The following is an 18,358-nucleotide window of genomic DNA, read 5'->3' on the forward strand; positions in this document are numbered from 1 at the left end:
AGTCAGCCCTTGCCAGACCATGTGGTGCTCAGCTGACCCGCCTTGGGCACGTGGGAATCCAGGGAAGGATTCCTGGCATCAGGGGCTCACTCAGCAGCCTCCTCCTGTGGGCCTCAGGCTTCAGTCCGGTCACAGGGAAGCCTACCACCTTCTTACGTCTGTGATCGCCCCCAAGGCCCACACTGCTGGGGCTGGCAGCACTGAGGGCTTCGGGGAAGGCCTAGCCCCTGCTCGGCTAAGAATAGAAGGCTTTGTGTGACTTAAGCAGCAGCCTGATCATATCGGCCTCCCGGCCAGGCCCCAGGTAGCTTATCAAGAAGGATCTGGGGCCGTGGTGGGCCCTCCTGGGTGGAGGAGGGAAAGGGGGGTTGAGGTGCTGCGGGGCTTTCCCTGGACTTCTCTCTCATCTCCACGTGATGGTGATTTTTCTTTTCCCATCTGGTAAGACTTATTGCTCCTCCCCTCTCCCCGGGGCCGGCTGGGGATCATCACCAGCGTTCCTGGGGGAAAATCTCCTCTGGGAAGAGTTCGAACAAACAAACTGGCTTCTGAGAGGAACAGCTTGGTGGAAATGGCTTTGTCTTTGAGGAGAAAGCCAATGATGGCAGCCAATCATTATGCGCCGACTGTATGCTACACCTGAGCACAGCATTTGGCGCCCTTGACTTGTCTAACACTTGCTAGGGTGCTGTGGGCAGTGTCCTATTCCCACGATGCAGTTGAGGACACTGAGGCCCAGCTAGTCCTTGGCAGACCTGGTATGGGAACCAAGGACTGTCCCGCCTCATTACTTTTGGGGGCAAAGGATTCCTGAGTCAGGGGAAGGGGTGAGGGTCAGAATTTTTAGAGAGAACCCTGGGCATGGAGGACGTGGTCGCTCTGTGCAGTAGATCATGCTTTGCCTTATGCTGGAGTCTGTTCCACTTTTTGCCAGCCCAGAGTAGGAGAAACATCACAGGGTTGGAAGAGGAATGATGATCCTATCACAAACACGTAGCAGGTACAGATACCTGTCTGTTGAGTTGGAATGGATCCAAATTTTCTCTGTGCAGTAGGAAGAAAGTGCTCCAGGCAGGTTCATGAGGCTGTGGCTCCTGGCTCCTGGTCCCCCGCTCTGGCGCCTCCCTCCCACCCTCCCCTCAGAGATTATTCCCCACGTGAGAATGGAAAGGAATTCTGAGTCACCTTCTGTTTGTCCAGATGGGAAGACTGAGGCCCCACAAGGAGGGGGACTGGCCCAAGGTCACACCGTAAACGGGCCTGGGAACACATAGTAGGTGTTCAAGAAGTCCCTTCCTCCGGGCCAATGCCTGCTCCCCTGTGGGGCACTGCTTTTGTGCGGAGACCTGGAGGGCCTGGGATGGGCTGGGAGGTGGAGTCACCTGGGTTCCTGGAGAGGGGCAGGGCCCAGAGGCTGGCACCTCTGCCTCCGGGGCCCCAGACTCATCCGTGCTCACCCAAATCCTGCTCAACTCAGATGCCCCCTTTTCTGTAAAACCTGCTTGGACTCCTCTCCCTAATATTCCTCCTAATCTCTTTCTACCCCAAGAATGGGGAAAAAATTTTTAAACTGTGGTGAAAAGCACATAACACAAAATGTACCATCTTCATCGTCTTTGTGTGTGCAGTTCAGTAGTGTTAACTGGGTTCACGTGGTTTCACAGAAGTTCGCAGAATTTTTTCATCTTGCAAAACTGAAACTCTATACTCATTAAACAACAATGTCTTCCTCCACCCGCAACATCCCCTGGCAACCACCGTTCTACTTTCTGTTTCTGTGTTTTGACTGCTTTGGAGACCCCCTGTCCATAGGCTCACTCATGCAGTGTTTATCCTTGTGCGCTGGCTCATTTCACTTAGCACGATGTCCTCCAGGTTATCCATGGTTGCTACACGGTTAGAGCCTGTGACAAGAAGTCCTTCTTTTGTTGTGGTTGAATGATACCCCATTGCGTGCCTATACCAGATTTTGTTTATTCATTTGTTTGTTGTTGGCCACTCGGGTGGCTTCCACCTCTTGCTATTGTGAAAGGGGTGGGAGTATGGAAGTTGAATGGGCCTGGGTTGGATCCTGGCTTCCAGCATCACTTGAGTTTCGAGTCTGAGTCCTTCGTCACTTGCTAATGTGTCTAATGGGGTTGCTGGCAAGGATTGATATTGTGCATATGAAAATGCCTGGCACGTAGCAAGCTCCCAGTGAGTGGTAGGTAGGATTTATTCTCATCATCCACTTTCCTTCTAGGGTCAGATCCCTTTGGGGTTTGTAGAACCGTGGATTATTGGACCCACATACCCAAGCTCACCTCAACCCCATCCGGGGAGTCTTAGAACAAAGCAGCTGAAGAGCACCTAGGCCGAAAGAGGGGCAGGGACTAGCCCGAATTCACACAGTCAATGGCCATGCCAGGATTAAACCCACATCCCCAGCCTCGCAGCCTGGGACCTTCCTGGTGCAGTCCCCAGGGTCCACAGGTCTCAAACTGAGGAGGGACTGGCTCTCCAGGGGCCTGTGTCTAATTCTGCAGCATGGAGAGCTGTGGGTAGTGGGCATCTCGGGCTCATCTCTGCTGGGCACAGGCAGGTGGCATCCACCAGGCACCTCTGGTCATCTTCTTAGCCCATGGCTACGGACAGTGGAGCTGCCGCAGGATGCCGTACGAGGAGCTTGCGTCAAACTCATTTGCATTATGCAGGCGTAGGTCTGAGTTCCCTGTGTTGCACCTGGGAGGCTATCTCAGCTCCTGTTCATTACGTTTTCCTTTGCCTAGTCCTTCCCTCCGTCATTTGTTCTGAACCTCTCCCTGGGGCTTGCTGTGGCCTGGAGACAACCCTTGGGGGCGATTAGTAAGACACGATAGCGAATAGTGTGGATTCTGGCACTAAATCGCCTGGGTTCAAATCCTGGCTCTGCCAGTGACCAGCTCTGTAACCTGGGGCAAGTTGCTTAACCTCACTATGCCTCTGGTTCTTCTCTAAGTTGGGGTAATGATGCTCTAGTTGCTATTGTTGCCTAACAAACCACCCCGACACTCACTGTCCTGCAGCTCCGCCATGGCTTGCTCACGGCATGGCAGCCACAGAGCAGTCAGACTGTGCACACCGTGGCTCAGGGCTCCGGCAGGATGTCCCGGTGAAGGAGGCAGGCGCAGCAGCCCCTCTGAGGACCTGGCCTTGGGAGTCTTTAGTGTCGCTTCAGCCGCTAGTCCCCAACCCCAGATTCAAGTGGGGGAGACATAGACCCTGGCTCTCCCCGAGGAAAGAGTATCAGGGTTATTGTAAGAAGAGCAAGTGGGAAGGGAACTGTGGCTGCAGAAGTGTCTGGGAGTACAATCTGCCACAGTCCTGAGAATTGGATGAGTCAAAACACAGAACTGTCTAGAACAGCGCCTGGGCATTGTATGTAAGAGGTGGTTGTATATATGGCCAAAAATAAGGATGGTTTTGAGCCTATGCAATTTACTGTGATGTGCTGACTGTAGGGCCTGACTCCCACTACGGAAGCCTGTTCACTGAACTGCAGCCTTTCCCATTGGGTGTGGGGGATCTATAGGAGTTCACCTAGCAGAGACAAGTGAGAAGGCATTCCGTGCAGAGCAAACTTGAACCCACCGTGTAAGGGTGTAGATTTGTTGAGTTGAGTTTTCCTGGGGGCAGGGAGGACTTAGTTCTGGGTGGCTGGAGCCCCCCTGAGGTGAGCTGGGGGAGGCCAGGAAGGTGAACTGAGGCAGGATAAGGAAAGCTTTTTGCATACAAGGTCCCAGGCAGTCCTTAGCTTTTTCTCAGGCAGCCATGTGAAGGCCTGGAGTGCTCTGAGGAGGAGCCACTTCTGAAGCGGCATCAGCGGGATGGGGAGGTATTGGACCACTTTCGTGGGGAAAAGGAGTGGTCTTAGAGGGGAATGGGGAGAGGTCAGGCGTGATGGGGCTCAGACCCAGGTGTGTGCCTGGGGCATTTGCCTCGGCTTTGCATGCGATATGCATACCCACCCTGGCGCGCTTTCCCTGGTTTCCAGTGTGACACTTTGCGATTTTTCTCTGCTCAGAGCAGCGCTCCTGCAGGGGAAGGCAGAAGGGCTGGAGGATGACTGTCTCGAAGACAGTTGAGGAGCCTGACACCCAACCCTGGGTTAGCAGGCAGGGCCTCCTCTGCTCCCTGCCCTGTCTGCAGAGAATAGCTCTTCCAACACTCCTCCCTACTCTGCAGTCCTGCAGGGTCCAAATGGAACAGATCCTGGGGGTTGTAATACCCAGCTCCCCTCACAGCACAGACGGGCAAACTGAGGCTCAGGGATTGCTCCAAATCCCGTAGTAAAAGGGCCAGTCTCGGGCCCTTCATGTGGCTGCAGCCAGATGCAGTGGCCCTGAGGGCTGCGTCCAGTGCAGGTGGGAACAGGTGCTCATCAGGGGCAGGGTGCCTCCCTGTTAGACCCCCTCCCACACCCCATCTTTCCCACGGGCCCCTTGCATGTGCAAGAGGAGGGCTGAACCTGCCCAGCTACAGCGCAGAGCTTTTAGGATCAAGATCCCTCCTTTTCCCAGCCCTCGTCCTGCCTTGCCTCCCAGTCACAGCTCAAGTGTCCCTTCTGAGTGAGCGGCATCAGAGAGAGAACTCAGCACCGGTGAGGTCACTAATCCTCGGCCAGCCCTGCTGAGCTCTGTTTCCTCCTCCTCCTTTCACAGACAGAAAACCATGGCTCAGAGAGACGAGTTGACTTCCCCAGGGCCACACAGCTGCTAGCCCTGCTTTTCTTTCCTGAAATCATGTCCCCAGCCACGACCTTCCTCTGGAGGGAGCCCGGCTGCCGAGGGTAGCTGGGAGGGGGCTCAGGTGGAGTGGCGGGCATCTCCAGGTGGCTTAAGATGGGGAAGGGAGGAGAGGTTTCGGGGGATGTGCTGGATTCCCATTTGGCCACTGTGGGTGTGTGACTCCTGTGGGGTGGCCAGGGTAGGATGACCTGAGGTTCATGGGGAAGACTGACTGGCCTTGAGCTTGGTCCAGGCAGAAGCGAGTGGTGGGTGATATCGCCCAAGGAGAGTGTGAAGGACAAGGGAGGGGCAGAGCTCACTCAGGATAAAGAGCAGCAGCATGGGTCCTGGACAGAGAGAGAAGCCAGCTCGAGAGGAGGAGAGGGGGAGACGGGGAGACCAAGGGGGAATAGGGGAACCCGAGCAACTGGTGTCCTGGAAGCCACGGAAGGACGGCGAGGCCCACAGCGTCAGGGAGCATTGGAAGCTGTCGTGGAGTTTACTCACAGGGAGGTCATGATTGAACTTGGGGACAGAGAGTGGTTGGCTCTGCAGCAGGTGGGAGGGAGGACATGGAAACATGAAGGTAGACAGCTCTTTGGGAAGTTGGGATGAAAAGGAAGGGAAGGGAGTGCTGGAAAGGGCGGAGTGGGAAAACCTGGGTGAGACTCAGGCCTGTTTCGTGCTGCCTGGAGAGGGGAGAGGAGATGCAGGAGGCAGGGGTGAAGGGAGAAGCCGAATCTATGAGCACCCGCCATGGTCCTCTGCATAAAGGGGGCTCCCAGAGGAGGTAGCTCTTGCTGGAGGGATGGTTGTGGGACGCAGGGGCACAGGCGGTGGCACAGTGGCTCTCAGTCCCGCCCTGAGCTCCGACAGGCTCCACAGGGCTTCCGTCTACTGTGTGGGGAGGACCCAGGGCCCTCACTGTCGAGACTTTTGACGTCCTACGAGGCAGGCGCTGCACCGAGTCAGAGCATCCTCATAAACTAGGTTCCAGCTCAGTGGTGGAAGCTCAGGGCTGGGCCGGCTGGGCCTGCAGTGCTCACCAACGTGGTGGCTTCATAAAAGCTTCAAACGAGAAAGGCCTGGGAAGGTTAGGACACGGGTTGGTCCAATTCCAATGAGGCCATGGCTTCTCCCATCCCTGGCTCAGCTCCCAGCGATGGGGAAGCTCTTCCTCCGGGTCTAGCCTCACCCTCCCCTGCTGCGCGTTCCCTCCTGGTGAACTTGCTCAGCCCAGCTCCGCGGAGCCAAGCCCGTCAGCCGGCCACTTGAATTGGCGGCCAGTGTTTTTACAACTTGTTTTCATGAAGCTGGTTTGAAGTCTCCCTGCATTCCCAGAATGTCAGACCCGCCCTGATTCATAAGGGTTGACCAAAACAGTGTCGGAGCCAACAGAGGAATCCGAGGACTTAGTCATCCCCCCTTGGACCATGTGCTGGTTCTCCTCGCTTTTCTTCCAATAAAAAAAAAAAAAAAAAAAGAAAGAAAGTGAGCTCAGATGGCCAGGATGGAAGGCACTCGAGGATGTAAACAGGCTCAGAGGCTGCTGGCGGGCAGGGCTCCAGCCTCAGGCTTTGCCCTGGGCTGACCTCGGCTCAGGTCTCGCCACAGGGGATCTTGGACAACTCTGCCTCTGAGCCTCTCTTTCCTCGTCTCTGAAATGGGAGAATTAATGGCACCTCCCTCACCGTTCGGGTGATACAGAAATAGACCCTGAGACCAGGACTTATGTCAGAATGACTCATATCAGAAGTTTTCCAGGAAAGGGGGGAAAAAAATTGCTATGGGAATAGGAAAAAGAACCAGAAGGAGGAGAAACAAGAAAGTGATTTCAAGCCAAACCCCTCGAGGGAAACTTAGCTTAGTGCCCAGAGCTCTCCGGACACGCAGCCAGGCCCGGGCCAGGGGTAAGGGCAAGGGCAAGGGTGTGGGACTTAGACCTCCACCCACCAGGTACTGGTAAAGGGGCACTTAGAGCAGTGTTCCCCAAAGTGTGCTACGCATACCCCCGGGGGTACGGGAAGAGTTTGGTGGGGGTACGCGTTGCACCGGAGTTTGGTGGGGACATGCACTGCACCGTGCTGAGCTGCGCCTAATTCTACGTTCTCATGAGTACGAGGGGTACTCAGCGTTACGAAAATTACAGAAGGGGTCCACATATGTCAAAAGTTTGGGAAACACTGACCTAGGGGATCGCTGGGTCTCAGGCAAGGGGATTCCAAGAGCCCGAGGGCAGGCGCTCACGCACTCACCTGTGCAGGTGTTGGCTGCTGGACAGGACCACACAAGCCAGTGTGCCCCAGAACGGTAAGAGGTCTCAGGAGACGGGGGTGAGGCACAGCAGAGCCTCTCCTGAGGGTTAGTGTGCGGATCATGTGCGGTAAAGCGTACACGGAGCCGATGGTGCAGAGCCTGGCACGGAGGAAGCATCGGTCAGCCGCGGCGCTTCTCTCCTGTCAGGAAGAGGCTGAGGAACGGGTGTCCCGGGGCCATGTGGTCAGCGAGAGGCAGGCCCTCTGAGAGCTGCCCTGTGTCTCCATTGCTCCCTGAGCCCCAGCGACGCCCTGTTCCTCAGCTTCCAGAGGCGGATCCCCACCCAACTCCCCCGCCCGGCAGACTGGGCCCCAGCCCCCAGGTTCTTCCCGCAACGTGGCTGAGGGCTATCTCCCCAACTCTGCCAGGCTGAGCTGGTGCCCTGCCATAGCCCCTCCAGAGAGGCCTCCCTCACCTCTGCACACACAGCCCGGGGTGGGTTGGTGAAGAGCAGGGGGTGGATGGCACAGGGCCCAAGGGCAGAGGTCAGGGCCATGGAGGCACGGAGCTCTGTGGAGGAAATGGTGGCCCCTGGAGCTCATCCCCACCTCAACTGAATTTGGCTTTTCTGCGCAGCCCAGCCCAGCCCAGCCCAGTGTGTCTCCTGTGCTTTTTTCCAATAGAAGGTGCTGAGGGATCACTTCAGAAGTTGTGTCTGGGAATGAACAAATGGAAGTTGTGCTCCCAGGACTCTGATGGCTTTAGCGAGTGATGTCAGCCTGGGTTGGCCCTGATGGAGTCTGACCCAACCCCTCTCTGGCCTCCCCCCGCCCCATGATGTCACCAGGAATGTCACCCATGGCCTGGCCTTCCCTCCCAGGCCCCTGGGGTATAGCTCTGCAGAGCATGACAGGCCCGGGGTCCAGTCCAGACTCCGTCACTTGCTGTTTGACTTTGGCCGCGTCACCTTCGCTCGTTGAGTCTCCGTGCGCCATGTTTCTGACCAGAGTTGTGTCTGTGCTCACCTAACTCCGATGCTTTCGGCACCGCGCTAATCCCATTGGACGGATCCCCAGAGCGGTGAAGAGGTTTGCCCGTGATCGCAAGGTGACAGGGCCAGGGTCTGCTCACGGGTTACATGAGCACCTTACCCGCTATGTGCTCCGGCCCCCTGCCCACTTCTGACCCAGAACCTGAACTAACCTCCCAGGGGCCGTGTGAACAGAACCAGGTGCCCCAGTGGTCAGTCCCTGCTACTTAGTCATTAGCTCATCTGACAGCCATTTATTAAGCACCTACTATGTAAGGTAGTGGTCGGCAAACTCATTAGTCAACAGAGCCAAATATCAATAGTGCAGCGATTAAAATTTCTTTTGAGAGCCAAATTTTTTAAACTTCCAACTTCTAACGCCATTTCTTCAAAATGGACTCGCCCAGGCCATGGTATTTTGTGGAAGAGCCACACTCAAGGGGCCAAAGAGCTGCATGTGGCTTGAGAGCCGCAGTTTGCCGACCACAGATGTAAGGGATTCTGTGCTCAGATGGACAGGGTCCTGCTTTCTCCAGGCTGTGCCCTATCCCGAAGCTGGGGAGCCGCAGACCCAGGGTGAGGGAGACAGACGGAGGTGGCCCCAGAGCAGGCTGGGAGTGGCTGGCCAGGGCGGTGGGTGCAGGGGAAACAAGTTGCTCACTCCCAGGTATTTGTTGCTGCCTGTGGTGGGTCCCCGCAGGGTTAGGCTGGAAGATGGCTTTGATCCACCAGCAAGGCCCTCCTGAGCCCCTCCTGGCTCCTGCCTCCCGTCCCACCTCCTTTGTTCACACCTTAGCTAGCACCTGTCCACAGACCTTAGTCACCTTCAGCAGAAGCTCTGTCTGTCCACGGGACTCACACACAAGAGAACTTAGGAAAGGGTATTGGTGATTGCGTTTATGTAGTCTAGACTCTTTTGGGAATCAGAGTATGAGTCCTGGTGCTGCCACTTACTTAGCTGTGCCCTTGAGCCCCCGTTTTGTCATCTGTAGAAGGTGTTGCAATGGGAGGCCAGCAGGAGTGAGAGGACAGACAGAGAATCTGGGCCTTGTGCGAGACTGTGGCCAGCCCTCCATCAGTGGTGCTCAGGGGCATAGAGGACGGGCTCTGCATGTGCCAGGCTAAGGAGGAAACACAAGAGAGACGGAATGAGGCCCTGATCTTATGGCTCAGCATGTACAGTTTACAAAACCCTGCCATGTCCCCATTGCTGGCTTCCTCCAGGCATCCCATGAGGCACTCCGGGCCGGTTGCAGAATCCCCATCTGACAAACGAGGACTGTGAGCCTGAGGAGGAGGCTGAGAACCCAGCTCTCCTGGCTCTCCGCCTCCTGCTCTCTCCTCGACACCCCTGCCGCCTCCGGAATTCAGCTCCTGCCCGCGGGAAGCTCTTTGTGAAAGACGCTAGGAAAGCAGGGTGGTGGGCAGGTGAAGTGGAGATTTGTCATCCCAGATGTCAGGGGGCTAAGGGTGCCTTCTGGGCTTTAGCACGAAGGGGGTCACTGTGACCCGTAGGCTCAGAGTGAGGGGGCACGAGGTGGGCTGGGGCGGACTGCGTAGGGGTGCAGAGGAGGAGAAAAACCGCTGTGGGAGCCTAGAGGTCGCACACCTAGCCTGGTGGCTGGGTACAGAATTTGAATTTCCCCCAATATCTACAAAATCTTTAAAAATTTAAATGTTTAATCTCTAAATAATTTTATTTTAAAACTGTTATTTGTTCATTATGATGGGTATGCTTTTAATTTCCATAACACTTTCAAGAAAACAATTTTTTAAAATATAAATTTTCGGGGACCCTCCCTTTCCCCCTCCCCACGTGGGAGTCTATGCTGTGAGATTCTTCCCCTCTCCCCATGTGCAAGTCTGTACTTGTTCTTCAATAAATTTCTACCTTTGCTATAAAAAATTAAATTAAATTAAATTTCTTCACATTTAATTTACATTTTTATGGGGGGAAAATCAAATTCTATACTCTTTAAATATAGTTGCATTTTATTTATTTATTTTTTAATATATTTTATTGATTTTTTTACGGAGAGGAAGAGAGAGGGATAGAGAGTCAGAAACATCGATGAGAGAGAATCATCGATCGGCTGCCTCTTGCACACCTCCTACTGGGGATGTGCTCGCAACCAAGGTACATGCCCTTGACCGGAATTGAACCTGGGACCTTTCAGTCCGCAGACCGATGCTCTATCCACTGAGCCAAACCGGTTTTGGCTGCATTTTATTTTTGACTCTTTAGATTACTACCATCAATGCAAATCAAATGATGTGCAAATCATCATTATAACAATGTAAATATAGTGATCTCGCTAAAATGAAGACAATAATGTACATTTCATGAAATAAATAATGTATGAACTATGTCTTATTACTCATCTGAACATCACCAGCCCACCGTCAAAACACCCAGCTGGGTAACAATAATTAAATTCAGTCTTCCTTGGTATTTTGTCACTTTCAGTCATATAAAACCATAACTTTACATGTGCATTTCAATTTACCTTATGCAGACGTATTTGTCAAGAATGGGAGATAAAACTATTTTATTCAACAGTTTCAAAAATATGACAAAGATGTTTATATTTTTGCTCTGGGTTCTGCACAGTTTGGGCCAGGCCTGCCTGTCCACTGCCTGCCCCCTGGCTCTCACTTTTGTGGGGAGCAGGCCACCCATTGAGCACCATCAGCTCAGTGGCCAGCCAGCCCTGCCTTCCCCAGAGGCTGCCTTTCAGAAAGTGCTCTACACATGCAGCGTCCAGGGCAGCTCACATGCCCTCAAGGGCAGTGACCAGGACTTGCCTGGCATTTCTCACAGCCCTGGTGCCCCTTAAGGTCATTCCACATTCCAGCCCTATCTGTGAGGGGACCCGGTGGGAGGGCCCAGCAGCCTCTGGCTCCCAGGCCGGGAGGCCCGGCCATCAGGTTGTTCTAGTGTTTACTGTTCATCTAGTTGCCAACTTAAAGAGTTGGTATCACACTTCACGGTACGTTGATTTGAGTAATAGGAGTTGTTAAATATCACAGTCCTCCTTAGTCACAGGGGATACATTCCAAGTCCCCAGTGGATGCCTGAAACCACGGATAGCCCCAAGCCCTGCACAACTAACCCTGAACTACTTGAGGATTTCGGGCACTGATCCTTCCCAATCAAAAATCCACCTGTAATTTTTTTAAATATATTTTATTGATTTTTTTTACAGAGAGGAAGAGAGAGAGTTAGAAACATCGATGAGAGAGAATCATCGATCAGCTGCCTCTTGCACACACCCCACTGGGGATGTGCCTGCAACCAAGGTACATGCCCCTGACTGGAATCAAACCTGGGACCTTTCAGTCCACAGGCCAAAGCTCTATCCACTGAGCCAAACCTGTTTCGGCTCCACCTATAATTTAAGTCGGCCCTCCGCGTATGCAGATTCCCAGCTGCAGATTGAAAGTACAGCTGACTCTTGAACAACACAGATTTGAGCTGTGTGGGTCTATGTTTTATTTATGGGATTTTTTCAAAACCTGTGTTGCTCAAGGTCACCCATATATACTATACTTTTTCTTACTCTTACATACCCATGATAAAGTTTAACTTATAAATTAGGCACAGTAAGAGACGCATAGCAATAACCAATAATAAAATAGAACAATTATAATACCGTGTTGCCATAGAAGTTATGTGAATGTGATCTCTCTCTCAGCAAACTAGCATAAAGCATTCTTTCTTTTTTTCTTTTTCTTATTATGTTGAGAACTTTCACCTCTTCACTGGAAGGAAGCATTTTATGGCTTCTCTCTGGGATATCTGCACTTCCAGCATCCCTGTGCTTCCACGTTATTAAGTGAAATATGGGTGACTTGACCCCTAGCACTGCTATACTGTAGTAGCCAATGGCCAGAGGGCTGCTAAGTGGCTAAGGGCAGGGAGCATAGACAGTGTGCACGAGGCATGCACAAAGAGTGATGGATGTCCAGGGCCAGATGGAGTGGGACCATGTGACGCTTCCTCATGCAACCCAGAATAGAGAGCAATTTAAGACGTATGAATTGTTGATTTCTGGGATTTTCTATTTAATAATTTTGGACCGTGGTTGACCTCGATCACTGAGACTGTGGGAAGGGAAACCGCAGATAAGGGAGGGGGGGAATTACTGGGCCACAAAATGTTCCTCAGCCACCGTGCGCATTAACCGTGAACAGCAACACCAATTCCCAAGGACTTTTAGGACCACAAATTGGAACAGGGAGAAAAAGCCCCCTCCCCCGCCCAGTAAAAGGATGCTCAGCATTACCGGGCAACAGATGAGGTACAGTGTTCACTCACTGCTGTTTACAGGCTCTTGGGAACTGCCACTTTAAGTGAAACAACGTCTATCGAAGCCAATTGGGGCAGAGGCTAGTTGCTATAAAAAAAAGGTTAACTTCCTACAGCCTATTTCTGGTCACAAAACCATCACCAAACTTAGAAATAGGGACCCACATTACTTCTCATATTTAACATTGGAATGAATGTGAGCTGTGCATACATTTAAGAAATACGAATAAAAAGTAAAATAATGAGCCCTAACCAGTTTGGCTCAGTAGATAGAGCATCGGCCTGCGGACTCAAGGGTCCCAGGTTGGATTCTGGTCAAGGGCATGTACCTTGGTTGCAGACACATACCCAGTAGGGAGTGTGAGGGAGGCAGATGATTGATGTTTCTCTCTCATCGATGTTTCTAACTCTCTATGCCTTTCTCTTCCTCTCTGAAAAAAAAAAAAAAAAATCCAATAAAATATATTTAAAAAAAAAAGGAAAGTAATGAATTTCCAAGCCACTTACTCCAGTTTAGAGTCAAGGATGGCTAGAGCTGGAGTTTAAATCTAGGGATCGGCATTCACTCATCTATGCATTTGTTCATTTATTTAAAACCCATATTTACTCCGTGCATTCTTCATTTCACTAAAGAACACCAGGCCAGAATAGTCTTGTAGCACAGCCCCCCTGATCCTACCGATGAGGGAAGTGAGGCTCAGGGAAGGCTGCCGATGTACGTATCTACTAAGCAGAGAAGTTCCCTGGCGAGGTTTCACGGCGGGAGGTTGCGTGCCGTGTTTGAGTTTCAGGTAAAATCTGACTGTCCCAATCAACTTCCCTTCCTCAGGCTCTGCTACCCAGGCCCCCCACCACAGGGCTCGGGGGACATCCTACAGGGGGTTTCTGTTTGAAGAGCCACTTCCTGTTTGGGACTGAGCACTTCCTTCAGGTGACTCACAGGCTCGTGCTGGGAAGCCAAGGAGGGGGTGGAGGCAGGCCCCTGCCGAGCCACCCTCTGCCTGCGACCCCAGCTGGGGGACCCTGAGCCTGAGCGGTGCCATAGACTGGAGGTAGGAGATGGAGGTAGGAGCTGGAGGTAGGAGATGGAGGTAGGAGATGGAGGTAGGAGATGGAGGTAGGAGCTGGAGGTAGGAGATGGAGGTAGGAGATGGAGGTAGGAGATGGCGGTAGGAGCTGGAGGTAGGAGCTGGAGGTAGGAGCTGGAGGTAGGAGCTGGAGGTAGGAGCTGGAGGTAGGAGATGGAGGTAGGAGATGGAGGTAGGAGATGGAGGTAGGAGATGGAGGTAGGAGATGGAGGTAGGAGCTGGAGGTAGGAGCTGGAGGTAGGAGCTGGAGGTAGGAGATGGCGGTGGAAGGAGGATGTTAAACTGTTCTCCTCACCCGGCGTGGTGGGCAGGGCTCTGAGAGAGCAGGGAACTCAGGCTGCCGTGGGCGGAGGGGCAGCCTCCACACCCAGCTACCCATTCCCACATCTGGTTCCCAGGGTAGCTGCTGCCCAGGTGAGGGCTGACAGCAGAGCGGGGACCCCGTAGGATGAATTTGTGATACTTTCTCTTCCTTGCAAGACAGTGATGTGGGATAGAAGGTGCACTAGGGCCAGGAGGGATGGACTTGGGCTTCTGATGCCGACTTTTGGTGGCCTTGTTGTTCTCTGCCCATCTTGGGGCCGCAGTAGCCATGTCTGTCTGATTGTGGGGAGGAGGAATGCTGGCTGTGACATTTTGTGGCAGCTTGGTGTTGTAGGATCTACATGAAGAGAATTGGGTTTGGCTGGCTGGTGTGGGTCAGTGATTGAACATCAACCCATGAACCAAGAGGTCGCCGGTTCAATTCCCGGTCAGGGCACATCCCGGGTTGCGGACCAAGTCCCCAGTGGAAGGTGTGCAGGAGGCAGCTGATCGATGTTTCTATCTCTACATCCCTCTCCCTTCCTCTCTGAAAATCAATAAAAACGTTTTATTTTTATTTATTTATTTTTTTTACAAGGAAGAGGGAGAGAAAATTGGGTTTGAATTCTGGCTCTGCTCCCTCGCTGGATGTGCCTCCCTCTCAGAGGTGCCATGTAAAAAAACCTGAATAATAATCCCTTTAGTCATTTTATTACATAACGCAATCCTCAAGCCTCAGCTCCACGGGCAGGCATTACCGTTGTTTTCTGCATAAGGAGATTGAAGCACTTACCAAGTCCACATAGTAAGAGCCAAGATTCTAACCTGTGCCGTTTGACCCCGGAGCCCATGCTGTGGTCCTGCTACTCACACTGAGGCCCCTGCACCTGTAGCCTCAGCATCGCCCAGGAGCTTGTCAGAGACGTGGACCCGCAGACCCCAGCCTAGACCTCCTGGTCAGGCTGCGTTTGAACGAGAGCTCCAGGTCACTTCTAGCACATTCAGGTCCCAGAAGCCCTGCTCTGCGGATAGGCCCTCTGTCACTGAGGTCTGAGGATGCCTGTGGTAGATGAAGGAAATAAGTGTGTTTTGTAAGCTGTAAGTGCAGTGCCCCCGGGCACTGTGGAGGTGGGGGGACAGGGCTGTGGGTGCCCCAGGAATCTGTCCCTCAGTCGCAGAATATCATTTCCAAACGGTCTCTGAGCCCAGCTCTGCCCCCTTCCCATCCAGGGCTGCGTCTTGGCTGTGTGTTTATTGCTGGCGTGTGGCTCCAGGTCCCGACTGGGTTAGAGAGAGTTTTCATGTTGGCATGAGCTTTTGCTGGGCACCAGGTCTGAGCTCTCACGGGGCTGGGTCCTCAGGATACCAGGAAACCTGGACTCCAGCCCTGGCTCTGCCTCTGACACTCTGGGTGGCCTAGGCAGGCCCCCCGGCCCTGCCGGCCTGTGTCCCCTAAAGGGCAAGGTGGCAGCATCCGCTGAAGCCTGCAGTCTGACCGGGACCCCTTCCCCTCTCCCCGTCTCCCCCTCTCTCCTCGTGGCCTGTTGGCACCATCTTTCCTCCCGTTTCTGGGCAGGAGGGCTGCCCAGTGGGCTGTAAGAGCTGGTGTTGGGGAGGTGGTGCATGAGTCAGAAGTAAGCCACATAATTTCGGTGCCCCAGACCCCGCCTCCAGCCCTCCAGCCCTCCCTCTGCGGCTGCTTTAGAACAGCTGGTGTGGCGGCTACCTCCGGTAGCCAGGTCCCTGGGCAGCACAAAAGGACCTCTGCCCGCCAGGAGCTGGGCACAGCCCCAGGTTTCGTTCCAGGGCGGCTGGACTGGCATCATGTTTCCGAGGGTCCTGGGGAAGCGGGGGAAGAATGGTCCAGGGAGCAGGTTATACTGGGTTTGGGGTCCGGCTGGTTTGTGGTCAGCATGTGTGGAGGGGGATTGCAGGTGAGGGGTCTCATGGCCCACAACGGGACCACGTGTGTCTCCTCGGCTCACCTACCCGCTTGGTGACTTCTCCGGGCAGAGACTAGGTGTGCCCATCCCTGGACCCTGCACCCAACACCAAGGTGGGCACAGGGTGGGGCCCTCTAAGGGGCAGGTGGGAGGGGAGAAGGCAGGGGGAACTGACCAGCGATCTGACCGGGTTTGTCCCCTTGTGCCCACAGCTCTCCCAGTGAAGTGACATCACTGCCTTCCTGACAGGACACCCTTGGGAGCCCAGCTCACAGCCGCTGGTACCTTCTTCCAGGTGAGGAAAAAAGAAAGGCCCTAGCCGGTGTGGCTCAGGGGATAGAGCATAGGCCTGCGGACTGAAGGGTCCCAGGTTCAGTTCCGGTCAAGGGCACATGCCTGGGTTGCGAGTTCAATCTCCAGGGAGGGGAGGGGGGGTGTGCAGGAGGCAGCTCATCACTGATGTTTCTCTCCCTTCCTCAATAAAAAATACATTTTTTTTTTTTAAAGAAGGAAGGAGGCAGGGAGAAAGGAGTAAGAGACAAGCTACATGGAGCAGCCCACTGGGCTCTAAAACAGTGTCTGCCTCTCACATGGGGGCGGCACTTTACAGTTTACAAACCAGGCAGGGGGATCGGGATTACGGTCCCATTTTACAAGCAAGAGACGAAAGAACTCCGGCTTACTCCAGTGCACCTGTACTTACCTAAGCACCTTACACGTGTAAGCTCCTGTAATCCTCACCCCAGCCGAGGAGGCTGGCGGTTACTATAACTAAGGAGACGGGGTGTGGAGGCATTAAGGAATTTGCTCCGTTAGGAAGCGGCAGAGCTGCGTTGCAAACCCAGGCAGCCTGGCTCTCCGTGCACATCCCCAGCCCCGTGGCCTCCTGCTTCTCGGCGGCACGTCCTACACGAGTTCACCTCGCCCTCCCATTCCCCAGGAGATGTGTGTTCTCAGTGAGGATCCTAGAGAAGGATGCTCCCGCCAAAGGAATGGAGAGCAAATAGAGGCACGGGAGGCCTTGAGTCATGGGACAATGGGTAGGCGCCTCGAAGGTGTGCGGGCCACCAGCTCCTGGGACTGTCTCCCTCGGCATCGGAGCAAGGCTGGCGTTCCTTGGTTCCCGAAGGGAAGCCTGGACGTTGGGAAGAGAGGTGGGAACGCTGAGGCCCTAGGTCCTCGGCCTTGCCTGGAGGTAGGGGGGCTGCTGCTCCTCACAGGACACCGTGACGAAGAGAGACATGTGTGACCGTGAGGATTCCGGATTCTGAGCTAAATCTGAGGTCCCCTTATGCTAGATGGGGAACAGAAGTGTACAGGCGGATAACAGCGGCTTAAGGAAAAAGTGTGTGTGTGTGTGTGTGTGTGTGTGTGTGTGTGTGTGTGTGATGGGGGCGGGGAGGGGGCAGGGAGGCACTTCATTGAGACCTTTTTCTAAGGAACTTGACTTCTCTGTGAATGAGGAAAGGGATCAGGCTCAGAGGGCTCTGCACGAGGCCCTGATTGGTTCCTTCTCTGCTTCCTTCGCACATCTAACCAGCTTTCCTGGCTGGCAGACACCGGGCACCTCTGGGTGCTGGCCTAGTGCAGGGGCACGGGCCGCCTGCAGCCTGGCTCCTCCAGCAGGGACGGGGCCTGGGTTTGCTCGCCGAGTGGACCAGAAGTCTGCCTCTGGGGAGGCTTTCAGCCTGGTGGGCATGGCAGCCACGGAAGCAGATAATTGCTAAGCACATAGGCCTGTGATCATGGCACAGGAGCTCTGCCAGTCGGGAGCAGGAGGGGAGGAGGCAGTAGGCTGGGCGGGTGTGGGGGTGGGGGGTGTCAGACTGAGCTTTGCACAGGATCCATTTGTTAAGCCGGATGGGATGTGTATTGGGTGGTGGGGAGGGCTTTCCTGGCAGAGGCCCAGCTCCCGCAAAGGCAGGGCTGTGGGAAGGTGGGCAGGGTGGTGTGCTGGGAACACTGCAGTGTGGAAGGGGGCGGGAAGAAGAGGGGAGGGAAGACAAGACAGGTAGGTGTGAGTGGAAGGAAGCAAGGGAAAGTCTCCTGAAATGGCAGGGCTTGTTTTTCCTCTTCCCACCCCAGGGCCTGATGAGGAAGCCCGTTTGTGCCATAACCCCACTATTTTACATAAGTAAATAAAATTAATCATCGCTCTCCGTCCCCTCAGGGGGCAAGAACTAGTCCGGGACAAGTTTGCTCGGTGCAAGTTCCTGCCAGACTCAGCTTCCTCCTTCTCCTCCTCTCTTTCACGTGTCCGCCTTCCCTGGGCCTCGAGGAGAGGCAGCGCTGGAAAAAGCCAGCCTGGTCCCTGTGGCAGAATCCCGGGGCTCCTGGGAGGGGCTGAGAAGGAAAGCCTCCTCTTCAGCAGGCCCCTGGTCTGGCCCCAGAGGCCCAGCCTGAAGGCCCCGGGGACATTGGCTCTCTCTGCCCGCTCCAGGGAGAGCCTGTCAGAGCCAGTGGTGGTGGTTTTTCTGTGCGGTTTTTTTTTTTGGTGTTTTTTTTTTTTTTGGGGGGGGGCGGGTCACAGGGGGCAGGCCGCTCCTCCCGGGAGGGCTCTCTCCAGGCCTGATTGAGGAGTGAACCCCTGACCCTCCAGGGAGGGCGGCCTTCACAGGCCGCTCACCACAGGACCTCTGCTGGCGTTTCTGTGCGGAGAGCGGGGCAGGATGGGGAGGCGGCAG

General features: G+C 54.3%; 1 protein-coding gene across 4 annotated transcripts in view; it reads left to right on the forward strand.

The window, feature by feature from the left end:
- GDPD5 (glycerophosphodiester phosphodiesterase domain containing 5) overlaps nt 1-18,358 on the forward strand; it is a 92,829-nt gene that overhangs the window by 21,171 nt on the left and 53,300 nt on the right. For 3 of the 4 annotated variants that reach the window (XM_084893398.1, XM_084893401.1, XM_084893399.1), the window contains exon 2: nt 15,887-15,969. The gene's annotated coding sequence lies outside the window, so the exon portion shown is untranslated. Of the gene's footprint in view, nt 1-9,281; nt 9,460-12,973; nt 13,132-15,886; nt 15,970-18,358 lie in introns of those variants that run through there. The other variant, XM_084893400.1, reaches the window with a different exon arrangement.

Source organism: Pipistrellus hanaki (assembly GCF_964339955.1).
Source record: "Pipistrellus hanaki genome assembly, chromosome: 9".
NCBI classification, from domain to species: domain Eukaryota; kingdom Metazoa; phylum Chordata; class Mammalia; order Chiroptera; family Vespertilionidae; genus Pipistrellus; species Pipistrellus hanaki.